We start from the raw sequence: 9846 nt of genomic DNA on the forward strand, positions 1-9846 counted from the left end.
AACAGAATTATTCACTCAATTCTGCCTTTCTATGTGCCAAATATGTGGGGTTAACCTAGTGCTGGGATTCTGCTTGCCAGTATTCGCTGTTTTGTGCATTGGTAAGTAAGTACAGGCCAAGAAAATGACCAGACTTCCCACCCCACAAATGCCCATATCTCTTTAACGTAAATTAGTGCTTTGCATGCATACATTTTGTAGACATGGCTGAGGAATGTAGCACTGAAAATTATGCTCTCCATACTGACACACTGATGAGAAATGAAAAGGATCTTTCTGTTTTTTTGGTTTTTTTTTTTTCCTAGGTTTTGTGACCACATGCTGCTTATTGATTTTTGCCTGGGTGAATTAAACAGTCATTGGAAAAATACCTTCACTTTTTGGGCTCTTGGTCAGTGACTTGCACAATCTTCATTGTAAAGAAAGCAAAATGACTTTGGTTATTAGTATATTTTAAAGGGCCAGAGAAAAAGTGTTTTTGCTGTCATGAAACTTTTGCAGTGATTAACGTGTCATTCATAGCTACATTGAAGATTAGCTACCAGTACAAAAACAACATGCACGTGCACCCACACCCACACCCACACCCACACACACTTCTTTAACTTAGAACGAGATACACAGACTTTTCCTGCCATAGTTCTTCCCTCAGAAGTAAGCTTTTCTTGTGTTCTCTATTGTCCAAAACCTGACTGTTGGGGAAAAGGCCGATCTCATCTCCAATACCTATCAGTCACCTTGAACATCATACTGTCAGCAGGTTGCGTCTGGAGCAGGGCCTTTTCATTCCGACCTCAGCTCCTCTTTGAGAATCGGGCAGAGTTATTTCGTTTCTCAAGCTTTCTGTGTTTTCCATATTAAAGAGATTCCTTCAGAACATAAGGTAACTGTGGAGTGGTGCTGTCATTTAATACAAAGTTGTTGATTACGCTGCAGCCGATTTCTGCCAGGGGTGGAATAGCATCCCAATCAGAAGCTATTGTGCCCCTATTGAAATTGCACCTGTGTGCCTCTCCTGGGCTGCGTTTCAAGGATGATGGATTTCAAAGCTGTGGGCGAGTGCCTTGGAGGGCCCCGTGGCAGTCAGCTCGGAGGTGTTCTCAGTGTGTACACGAAGCTTCCCTATGTGTGAGAGGAAGGCAGCTCACAAATCCGACCCTTGTTGTGACTGAGAACACCGTGACTAGCTGAGTAATTGCATTTGGGAGGAGGTTTCAGAGACTCAGATGAGAGACCTATGAAGAGATGAAAGCAGAAGGGTTCAGTGGTTCAGTTCAGATGGGGCTACAGTAGTGCAGAGCATAGGTATGCCTGCTGGCAAGAGACCTTGGGTCATCGGCTTCTCACGGCTCTGCCAAGCAGAGGTGGAGAGACCTTGACGTGGGCAAAGCCGTGTCGTGATGTGACTGTGCCCCTGATCCCTTGCAGTTTCTCTCCACAGCTTTCTCTGGACTGAAACCACCCCTGGGGAAGTTTGGCTTCACCCTTCATGCTGTGGTACTTGGTCACAGATTTATAAAACTGGGCAGCAGGTGCTGAGCAGGAAGAAAGGATTGTCAGTTAAGAAAGGATTGTCGGTGAAGAAAGGCTGGGTCTGCATAAGGACAGCTAAGGGAACAGATTACAAAGACAGATTCTTCTATCCCACACTTGGCTTGCTGAATCAAAAATGTTTCGGTTGGTGTGATGGCGCCTAAAATTCTTCATTTTTAATAGAAGTGTGGTATTGATGATAGTACAGGCTGTCCACCCTTGCATAGTCTTTACTACATGGCAAGCATTGTCCCAAGGGTTCGCACTCATTGATTTACTTAATATTCACAGTGGTCAGTGAATTTGGCCCATTATTCTTATCTCCACTTGTGAATGAGGAAACAGAGGTTAAACACCTGATCCAAAGTGACATAACTGTAAATGACGCATATGGGCAAGGCCTGCTCTAGAGTTCCTAAGGACCCACTCCCAGGGTTATACAAGTGCCTCTTAGGGAGAAAATGTCTCCTTATCATGGTGCCATAGGGGCCTCACATATCTCACTTGAGTTCTCACCTTGGAGCTAGGATTTGAACCCAAGAAGTCTCTCTCTTTGGGGGTGTATACTCCTACCAGTAGTTCATAAAAATATCATAGAGAAGGACCTAAGATATGAAGATAACTTCCCCCTTTACCTCTGTGTGGCAATCCAGGATCTGCCTTCTGGAGAACCTGCCGCAGAAAGTTCAGTTGGTTGGTCAAGCTTTAAACCTCTACTTTAAGATCTGTTGCTTTTAGGCCAAGGCTACACACTCGTAGGGCTAGGAGCAATTTTTGCTGAGTAACCTTTAAAAGACAAAGTTTGCTCCAAGGTTTCCATCCACCTACAAGACTGTCTTAGCACTGCACTAAGCGCTAGACTTGTTACACCCACCTGCCTTTCTACTCTCTCTCCTTTCAGATGACAGACCTGCATCACGGTCTGGCTCTTTCTGCCTTATCCTGTTCCCTTTCTTGCTCTCCTTTGCAGTTGTTTCCACCAATACATCTGCATATCTAATTCTATCTTGGTGTCTGCTTCTCAGAGAAACCAAGCTGACATACCCATCTCTCTCTATCAGTGGGTTTGAAATATTTTTGACTGAGACCCTGCTATGGTTTGGTGTCCTCTTCAAAATTTGTGTTGAAACTGGAATTTAATTGCCATTGTAACAGTATTGAGAGGTGGAACTTCAAGCTAGCCATAAGGTCATTGTCCCTATAAATGAATTAATGTCATTTTCACAGGAGTGAATTTGTTATCTTCAAAATTTAACCCCCTTTTCTTTTCTCTCTCTTTCTTTTCTTATTGCCAGAGGTTGTATGCATTTTCCAGACAGAGAGAGAGAGAGAGAGAGAGAGAGAGAGAGAGAGAGGAAGAGAAAGCATTCCCCAATAGAGTGTGGTGATGTCACAATCCCTTTTCTGTTATTTCTCAATTCTTTCAGGATTTTAGGAATGCACGTACACTCACTGACTTGGTTTTCAAGCTGCCAAAACCAGAATTTGAACTAGTCAGCCATGTAGGATCTGCCTCTTTTAATTACTGTGCTACGAAGCAACCCTTCTCTTCGTCTTGAATAAGTACTTTTTCACCATCTGATACCTTACATCAGGATATGCTGTAGCAAGAAGGTCCTCACCAGAGATGGCCCCTCAGTTTTAGCCTTTCCAGCCTCCAGAACTGTGAACCAATAAGTTTCTTATGGTTTTCCCTTCAGTTTTGCTATAGGGCACATGCACTCACCAGAAAGAGAGAGAGAGAGAGAGAGAGAGAGAGTAATAAATCACCCCTTATAGGGAATGGCCACACTGCAATCCCTTCTCCTCCATTCTCCTCTTGGTATTTTGAGCCACACACAGAAGCCTAGAGTGTTTTTCAGGATACCAGTCTGGGACTTGAACCATGTAGTTGGCCAAGTGGGATCCATTTGGTTTAATCACTATGACCCTAGTTGACTCAAATTTCTATATTTTTAGAGAGATTTTTGCTAGAGGGTGCATGTGTTCACCAGAGAGGCAGAGAGGGACAGAGAGGAGACAGAAAGCAAGAAATCACCTCTCAGGGGGAAGGGCCATGCCGCAATCCCTTCTCCTCCATTCTCTTCTTGGGATTTTGGGCATGCACATGCGTGTGCCTGGCATGAGTTTTAAGCAACCAGATCTGGACTCAAATCGCAATCGACTATGTGGCAGTCCAGTGACATAATCATTATGCTATCTCCTGATCCCAAATTCTTAGTCTTTATAAATTGTCCAGTCTATTTTATTCTGTTACAGCAGCATAAATGGACTAAGACTCACACCACGTTCTATATGTGTGTGTTTAAATATATATCATATATATTTGACAAAAGGTTTTACAAAAATATCTACCTTTACTATATGCAATTTATGATTCTACAACATTCCATTTTTAAAAAAAAAGAGTAAATAAGTTATAACCTACAAAATCCCAGAAATGTCATGTGTGTTCACTGGCAGCATTTGCTGATGTCACATAACGGTAGAATTTACATTTGACTACACCAACATCAGCCAGGACAAGAGGCTCCTTGCACTGTGACGACCTTCCCTATGGTCAGTTTTTCATATTGGCTTCTTTCTAGTGCAATTTGTCCTTAGTTGGATGAGCATGTCCCACAACCTCACTTAAATGGCTGTCAAATCAAAAGATAAATATATGGGTGATTTCCAACTACTTCCAACATCCGGAGCACCTGGACATGAGGGTGCTCTTTTCAGGATACCTTAGATTTAATAAATCGAAGGTTGTGACTTGCAAAATGTAAGTGTAGTTATTGATTGCATGGAAAACACAGTTCCTATGGCTCCATAAGTACTGGTTTCTTCATTGTTTATCTGACATTTGCCAAGGCTCATTGTTAGTGAGCACGCAGAGGCAGGTTCCTAAGATTAAGAAATACTTACTGGATAAAATTTAAGATACAGACATTCCATTCATTTAATTTTTGATTAATTAGAGAAAGACTTTGTTGTGGTTATTGAAGGGGTGCCTTTCAACTTCAGGAGCATGTGTTGAGTGATTCCTACAGTGGACACTATGTTCCTAGCCCAAGGGATCCACCTGCAAGTTCTGCTCATGCTATTTAAAGACATCTTCATGATGTTTGGTTCATCTATTCTATCTTGAGCCATCAGAGTGACAGAAAATGATTGATGTGTAAGGTGGTCATCACAGAATTTTTTTACACTGCTGTAGAATTGAGAACAATTTTAATTTCCAGTACTGGGGTGGGGGGTAGTTCAATGAGCCATGGTATACCCATCATGATTTAGGAGAGGCTCCCGATGTCCTATGATGGCATAGAGGAAGGAGACTGAGCTGAGCACAGAGCTCAAAATCTACACAGTAAAGACATAAAGTCCACTAGTAAATATGCCAAGTTCTGGCAGTGGCACCTTCTCCAGTGTAGAATACTTGTTCTCAAATGGACGATTATGCCCCTGAGGAACATTTGACAATGTCGTGGGGCATTTGTTGGATGTCGTAGGACGTGGGTGCTCCAGGCATCTAGTGGGGGGAAGCAATGAGGCTCTTCATCATCCTGCGATGAACAGGAGTGACCCCAGAAGATGGCAAAGGGTGAACTAGCCCAACGTGTCAACACTGGTGATATTGAGAAACCCTGCTCTAGGGACATCAGACATTTACTACTTTTTTCAGGTTTTTTTTTTTTTTTTTTTTTTTAAACAATAAGCACACATTGCTTTTGAGTTTTTTCATCACATATTACTTACATGTAATATGTGATGAAAAAAACTATCCGAGTTCCAGAGTTTTGTACTTAGGTTTGTGGGTGTCTGTCTCTGTGAAGAATCCTTCAGGAATTTCACCCCTCTCAGGGCTCATCCCTTCAGAAAGGTTGCAGAGCCCACGCGCAACTTCAAGTCACGTGGATTGTTCATTCCGAGTATTTCTAAATGCATTCTTTTTCTTTTAGGCCAACTCTATCAGAGTTGATGTTTTCTAAATTTTATTTATTTATTGACTCAAGTTTTTATTTGGAAATAATAGTAGATTCACAAGCAGTTGTCAGAAATAATACGGAGGGATACCATATTTTACCGTGTCCCCCAATGGTAACGTCTTATGAGATATGGTATATGCTATCACAGCCAGGACATCGGCATTGATACAGTCAGACACAAAACAGTCTCATCACCTCAGGGCTGCGCCGTGCTTCTTGATAACTGTCACACCCCTCCTTAACTCCCTGCAACCACTAATCTGTTACCTACTTCCACATTTTCATCATTTCAAGAATGTTATATAAATGGAGGCATAAAGCACAAGAGGATTTTTTTTTCAAAGATTCAAAAATCTTTGAAAAAATATTTTTGAATCTTTGTCCAGATTGTTGTGTGTACTTGTAATTCTCTCTCTCTCTTTCTTTCTCTCTTTCTTTCTTTCTTTCTTTTTCTTTCTTCCTCTCTTTCTTTCTTTCTTTCTTTCTTTCTTTCTTTCTTTCTTTCTTTTTTCTTTTTCTTTCTTTCTTCTTTCCTTCCTTCCTTCCTTCCTTCCTTCCTTCCTTCCTTCCTTTCTTTCAAGGTTTTTGCCATAGGGCACATGTGTTTACTTGAGAGGAGAGAGACAGAAAGAGACAGTCAGAAGGAAAGTGAGAACCACCCCCACCACCACCACCAGGAGGGATGGTCATGCCACAATCCCTCCCCAACCCTTCTCCTCCTGGAATTTTGGACACACATGCACACGTGTCCAGTGTGATTTTCAAGCCACCAAGTCTGGTACTCAAACCATGGTTGGCCATGTGGGAGTCCAGAACCTTAACCACCACAGCACCTGGTCCCACGTGTGTCTGTAATTCTTTTTATTGTAGAGTAGTATTACATCATGTTGATGTACCGTAGATGGTTTAACCATCCACTCGTTGAAGAATATTTAGATTTATCAAGATGCCCATTAATATAACTCCAGCTAGTCATCTTTCCACAGTCTGGGACTTTGAGATGGGGAATTATCCTGGATTATCCAGGTAAACTCTGTGTAATCACAGGGGTTCTTATAACACAGAGGGAGGCAAGTGTGTCAGACTCAGAGAGGACATGTAAACCGAAGTGGAGGATAGAGCGATGCCCTTGCAGATGAGGGGAGGGGCCGCCTGTCAAGAGAATGGACTGTGGCGTGGACATCCCCACAGGGAGTGATTTCTCATTTCCTTCTCCTGTCTTTCTCCAGGGGGCATCTGCAACCAATGACAAGAAATACTAAATTAAAAAAAAAAAAAAAAGAGCAGATTTTGGATTGTCACTGTAGACCTAAATGCTATAAGGCCTATAGCAGAAGGCCTGTAGAAGCCGGAAACAAAAACAAAACAAAACAAAAACCAACCAACCAAACAAACAAACAAGAAAACATATCTGCCCTGGAATCTCCAGAAAAAACACGCCTTGGTTTTAGCCTGTAAAGATTCATTTTGAATTTCTGACCTCCAGAAGTGTAAGGTAATAAGTCTATGTTGTTTTAAGCCACTAAGTGTATTGTAACTGGTTACAATAGCAGTAGAAAATGAGCACCCATGACATGCAAATCCATTCACTACCCCACTTCAGCCCTCTCCTTCATTCTCTCGTTCTTCCTCTTTGCTCCATTTGCTGTACACTGTAATACATCCACGGCAAGTCATTCATCATGCCCCAGGATACCAGCTGTCTCACATCTTCATATCATCGTGTCATTCTTTTTGCCTAAAATTCCTTTCTCTGCTCTCGATCCTTCTTCTGGAAGAGAAAGAAGGAGGCCTTTAGTATTTACCTGCTACGAGAGTTTCTAGCACTAATGGGGCAGACAAGCTGAGATTTATGAAATAGCACAGATCATCCCACACATGTTCTACTTAAGAAAGTAGAGCCATTAGAAGAGACCCATGGAGATACCTTAATTTGGAAGGACTGGGGCTGGAAGTGCAGGCAGGTTGTGGGACAGATGGAGAGTTCTTGGCCTGAAGTATCTCTAGCAACAGCACTGGGAAACCAGGAGGATGGAGGTGCAGAGGGAAACCTGAGCATGGCAAGTGGAAAGATAACCAACAGTGGGGTTTCCTCAAGACCCAGCATCTTTGGACCTTTTAGTGCTTCCTAAGCTTTAATATCATGCACGTGTAGCTAACTTACAATGCAAATGGTTAAATGGTTGGAACTACAATCAGCTAGTTTCAGTTTACTTGATGCACTGGCAGCCTAGCATATAACGTGGCCATCCCCAAGTGGAACAGACAGAATTGCTCCAGCTGACAGCATTCACATCCTCACTGATGCAAGGAAGACAGGGAACACCTCCCTCTACCTGCATATGTGAGCAAACTGCTTCCAGGCTGCCAGGCACCATTCTGTCAGAGCCCTGACTGGGCTCTCTGCTGGGACTACTGAGCCATTTTGTTCTCCAAGAGCAGTAGTGCCACCAGTATGATCAGTTACCATTGTCAAAGTCCCTGCAACAATGAGCTAGGGTCTCAGAATGTTTAGTAATCACAGGTACCAAGGGAAGAGACACATCGAGCTTTGTGGATAGTTCTCAGCATTTTGCCAGAACTGTCTCCTTTGCAGTAGGAAGATATTTTCAATTCGGATTTGGAGCTCTTCGTCAAGTGCTCATTAACTTGACTCCAGCCAACCTCCTCTTCCACGGGCAGAAATACCATCTCAGGCTCTCTCCTCACCCTATTCCCATAATTCTTTTCTATATCCCTGAAGTATGGCATATCTCAGCACAGAGGAGCCTGGAGGCGTTTCAGAGAACTTCTCCATACAACACTGCATTAGCAAGGCAGGGAGATTTCAGAACGCTGAAGTTCTGCTGCCATTGCTTGTCTCCTTGATTTGCATTCTGAGAAGGATCCTCTCTAACGGCTGAAACTGGGAGTCACCTTAAGATGCCAGCTCCTATGGCTCAGCTGCAGTGGTGCAGGTGACAGGATGGGGCTGCACGATTCTGAATTGGAGCCTGAGTTGACCTGAACCCACTGGACACACCTGTGGGCACACCTATGATCCTGGCTGCAGGAGGTAGGATGATCACAGTGTGGCAAGATGCTGTCAGGAGTCTCTCTCTGTCTCTTTCTCTCTCAAGACATTAATAAACTTTTATAAAATGACACCAGCTCCTAGCATGATTAATTCACTCAATATGTCTTGGAAGGACTAAGGACAATCTTATGACTTTACACACTTGGTATTTTAACAACCTTTGCATGGACTTCTGTCAGAGAACTTTTACAGCTTCAGTGGACCTACCTTCCAGAATTTCTTCATAATCAGTCATTGTCATACATGTAGTCTGTTAGTTTTCAGGGAATTTTGAATTCTATGTGGAGTCATTTTGGAAGATACTATTTAGGGAAGGGTACAGGTGTGGAGTAGAGAGAAACATAGCACTACAGAGGCCTCAAACATCAGCCCAGCTCTAAAGACAGAGGCAGCTTGGATTTCTGATACTCACTTGAGACTTGCAAATGGGGTGGGGGAGGGAGAAAGCTCACATTTTTTATTCTTATTGAAAAATATTGCCCCAAAGGACCCTTCTACTTTTTACTTTTTTGAGGCACTTCCATACTCTTTCCTACTGGTTGTACCAATTTGCATTCCTACCAGCAGTGCGCAAGGGCTCCCTCCCTCCCACCCCCCCATACCAACACTTGTCATGTTTTAGGGTTCTCTCTTTTAATAGCATAGCCATTGTAAGAGCTATGAGGTGCTATCTCACTGCAGGGAAATCATTTCTATAAACAGATGTTGGATAAACATCCATAGAATTCAACATGAACTCCTGACAGAACTCTTTTTGAAGTAGGATAATAGTTTTGTTTGTTTTTCTAACATGAGGAAACTACAGACACTACCGTAAAATGTGGGAGGACTACCGCTAAAGGGAAGCTCCGAAGAATAACCACTGTGACCATGGTTGTTTAACGTTTTGAATACGTCGTCAAAAGCAGCAAGCCAAGGCAAAGAATTAAGTTGGATAACTACTGGAATTGACATGACAAAGTGATGACTTCCATGTGACGGTTGCCTAGACAACCAAGGAAATGAAGTGCTAGGAAGGTACTAAGATGATCAATTAAAAATTTATATACAACAACACAGTTTGCACATACTCAAGAATAAACAATACATGTCATTATAAAAAGAGCCCATTGACAGGAATAATTAAAATATATAAGATTAAATTTAACTTAAAATATTCAGGACCTACTAAAAATAAAGCTCTAAAACAAACAAACAAATAAGGGAATTTGATAAAGAGCGATGTCCTGGTTCTGAATAGAGAATATTCAATATTGCAAAAATTGT

General features: G+C 42.3%; 1 pseudogene; it reads right to left on the bottom strand.

The window, feature by feature from the left end:
* The window catches only part of LOC102482947 (39S ribosomal protein L32, mitochondrial pseudogene), a 51228-nt pseudogene extending 43033 nt beyond the window's left edge, over nt 1–8195 (bottom strand).
* Nucleotides 8196–9846: the final 1651 nt, after the last annotated feature.

This window comes from Tupaia chinensis, unplaced genomic scaffold, assembly GCF_000334495.1.
Source record: "Tupaia chinensis unplaced genomic scaffold, TupChi_1.0 Scaffold000316_1, whole genome shotgun sequence".
Taxonomy (NCBI): Eukaryota; Metazoa; Chordata; class Mammalia; order Scandentia; family Tupaiidae; genus Tupaia; species Tupaia belangeri.